Genomic DNA, 3,817 nt, shown 5'->3' with positions numbered 1-3,817 from the left:
TGGGGTACAGTGTGTGTGTGAGAGGGTGGGGAGTTGGATGGGGTACAGTGTGTATGGGTGGGGAGTTGGATGGGGTACAGTGTGTAAGGGTGGGGTGTTGGATGGGCTACAGTGTGTGTATGTGAGGGTGGGGAGTTGGATGGGGTACCGTGTGTGTGTGTGAGGGTGGGGAGTTGGATGGGATACAGTGTGTGTGTGTGAGGGTGGGGAATTGGATGGGATACATTGTGAGTGTGTGAGGGTGGGGAGTTGGATGGGGTACAGTGTGTAAGGGTGGGGTGTTGGATGGGGTACAGTGTGTGTGTGAGAGGGTGGGGAGTTAGACGGGGTACAGTGTGTGTGTGAGAGGGTGGGAGTTGGATGGAGTACAGTGTGTGTGAGAGGGTGGGGAGTTGGATGGGGTACAGTGTGTGTGTGTGAGAGTGGGGAGTTTGATGGGGTACAGTGTGTGTGTGAGAGGGTGGGGAGTTGGATGGGATACAGTGTATGTGAGAGGGTGGGGAGTTGGATGGGGTACAGTGTGTGTGTGAGAGGGTGGGGAGTTGGATGGGGTACAGTGTGTGAGAGGGTGGGGAGTTGGATGGGGTACAGTGTGTGTGTGAGGGTGGGGAGATGGATGGGGTACAGTGTGTGTGTGAGAGGGTGGGGAGTTGGATGGGGTACAGTGTGTGTGTGTGTGAGAGGGTGGGGAGTTGGATCGGGTACAGTGTGTGTGTGAGAGGGTGGGGAGTTGGATGGGGTACAGTGTGTGTGTGAGAGGGTGGGGAGTTGGATGGGGTACAGTGTGTATGTGTGAGAGGGTGGGTAGTTGGATGGGGTACAGTGTGTGTGAGAGGGTGGGGAGTTGGACGGGGTACAGTGTGTGTGTGAGGGTGGGGAGTTGGATGGGGTACAGTGTGTGTGTGAGAGGGTGAGGAGTTGGATGGGGTACAGTGTGTGTGTGAGAGGGTGGGGAGTTGGATGGGGTACAGTGTGTGTGTGTGTGAGAGGGTGGGGAGTTGGATGGGGTACAGTGTGTGTGTGAGAGAGTGGGGAGTTGGATGGGGTACAGTGTGTGTATGTGTTAGAGGGTGGGGAGTTGGATGGGGTACAGTGTGTGTGTGAGAGGGTGGGGAGTTGGATGGGGTACAGTGTGTGGATGTGTTAGAGGGTGGGGAGTTGGATGGGGTACAGTGTGTGTGTGAGAGAGTGGGGAGTTGGATCGGGTACAGTGTGTGGATGTGTTAGAGGGTGGGGAGTTGGATGGGGTACAGTGTGTGTGTGAGAAGGTGGGAAGTTGGATGGGGTACAGTGTGTGTGTGAGAGGGTGGGGAGTTGGATGGGGTACAGTGTGTTGATGTGTTAGAGGGTGGGGAGTTGGATGGGGTACAGTGTGTGTGTGAGAGGGTGGGAAGTTGGATGGGGTACAGTGTGTGTGTGAGAGGGTGGGGAGTTGGATCGGGTACAGTGTGTGTGTGAGAGGGTCTGGAGTTGGATGGGGTACAGTGTATGTGTGTCTTTGTGTGTGTGCGTGTGTGTGCAAGGGTGGGGAGTTGGATGGGGTACAGTGTGTGTAAGAGGGTAGGGAGTTGGATGGGGTACTGTGTGTGTGTGTGAGAGGGTGGGGTGTTGGATGGGGTACAGTGTGTATGTGTGAGAGGGTGGGGAGTTGGATGGGGTACAGTTTGTGTGAGAGGGTGGGAAGTTGGATGGGGTACAGTGTGTGTGTGTGTGAGGGTGGGGAGTTGGATGGGGTACAGTGTGTGTGTGAGAGGGTGGGGAGTTGGATGGGGTACAGTGTATAAGGGGAAAACAACAAAATAGGACAGAGTGTTTGGAAAGGGCTAGGAATCTAACTTCAAGCACATCAGATAAAGGGACGACAATGAGAAAGGGGACGGGAAATACAGGACTGAAGGTGTTGTATCTGAATGCACTCAGTATATGAAATAAGGTAAATGAGCTTGTGGTGCAGATTGAAATTGGCAGGTATGATGTGGTGGGCATCACAGAGACATGGCTGCAAGGGGATCAGGACTGGGAGCTAAATATCCAAGGATATACATCCTATCGAAAAGATAGGCAGGTTGGCAGAGGCGGTGGGGTTGCTTTGTTAGTAAGAAATGAAATTAAACCGATAGCAAGAAATGACGTAGGGTCAGATGATGTAGAATCTGTGTGGGTAGAGTTGAGGAACCGCAAAGGTAAAAAAACCATAATGGGAGTTATGTACAGGCCTCCGAACAGTAGTCAGGATGTGGGGCACAAGATACACCAGGAGATAGAAAAGGTGTGTAAGAAAGGCAATGTTACACTGATCAAGGGGGATTTCAATATGCAGGTAGACTGGGAAAATCAGGTTGGTAGTGGATCCCAAGAAAAGGAATTTGTGGAATGTCTACGAGATGGCTTTTTGGAGCAGCTTGTGGTGGAGCCCACTAGGGAACAGGCAATTCTAGATTTAGTGATGTGCAATGAGGCAGATTTGATAAGGGAGCTTAAGGTGAAGGAACCCTTAGGAGGAAGTGACCATAATATGATAGAATTTACCCTGCAATTTGAGAGGAAAAAGCTGGAATCAGATGTAACGGTATTACAGTTGAATAAAGGCAACTACAGATGCATGAGGGAGGAGCTGGCCAGAATTGACTGGGAGATGAGCCTAGCAGGAAAGACAGTGGAACAGCAATGGCAGGAGTTTCTGGGAGTAATTTGGGAGACACAGCAAAAATTCATCCCTAGGAAGAAGAAGCATATTAAAGGGAGGACGAGGCAACCATGGCTGACAAGGGAAGTCAGGGACAGCATAAAAGCTAAAGAGAAAGCATACAATGCGGCGAAGAGCAGTGGGAAACCAGGGGATTGGGAAGCCTACAAAGACCAACAGAGGACAACTAAAAAAAAAATAAGGAGGGAAAAGATTAAATATGAGGGTAAACTAGCCAGTAATATAAAAGAAGATTACAAGAGTTTTTTTTAGATATATAAAGGGTAAGAGGGAGGCAAAAGTGGACGCTGGGCCGCTGGAAAATGACGCTGGAGAAGTAGTAGTTTGGAACAAAGAAATGGCGGAGGAACTGAATAGGTACTTTGCGTCAGTCTTCACGGTGGAAGACACGAGTAACATCCCCAAAGTTCAAGAGAGTCGGGGGGCAGAGGTGAGTATGGTGGCCATTACCAAGGAGAAGGTGCTAGGAAAACTGAAAGGTCTGAAGGTGGATAAATCACCTGGACCAGATGGATTACACCCCAGAGTTCTGAAGGAGATAGCTGAAGAGATAGTGGAGGCGTTAGTGGTGACCTTTCAGGAATCACTGGAGTCAGGGAGGGTCCCAGAGGACTGGAAAATCGCTAATTTAACCCCCCCTGTTTAAGAAGGGAGTGAGGCAAAAGACGGGAAATTACAGGCCGATTAGCCTGACCTCGGTCGTTGGTAAGATTTTAGAGTCCATTATTAAGGATGAGATTTCAGAATCGTTGGAAGTGCATGGTAAAATAGAGCAAAGTCAGCATGGTTTCATCAAGGGGAGGTCATGTCTGACAAATCTGTTAGAATTCTTTGAGGAGGTAACAAGTAGGTTAGACAAAAGAGAGCCAATGGATGTTATCTACTTGGACTTCCAGAAGGCCTTTGACAAGGTGCCGCACAGGACGCTGCTCAGTAAGATAAGAGCCCATGGTGTTAGAGGCAAGGTACTAGCACGGATAGAAGATTGGCTGTCTGGCAGGAGGCAGAGAGTGGGGATAAGGGGGTCCTTCTCAGGATGGCGGCCGGTGACTAGTGGAGTTCCGCAGGGGTCAGTGTTGGGACCACAACTTTTCACTTTATACATTAATC

The sequence above is a fragment of the Cetorhinus maximus genome, chromosome 6, assembly GCF_964194155.1.
Source record: "Cetorhinus maximus chromosome 6, sCetMax3.hap1.1, whole genome shotgun sequence".
NCBI classification, from domain to species: domain Eukaryota; kingdom Metazoa; phylum Chordata; class Chondrichthyes; order Lamniformes; family Cetorhinidae; genus Cetorhinus; species Cetorhinus maximus.
The sequence above is the reverse complement of the archived record's forward strand: the minus strand, read 5'-3'. Positions refer to the sequence as shown.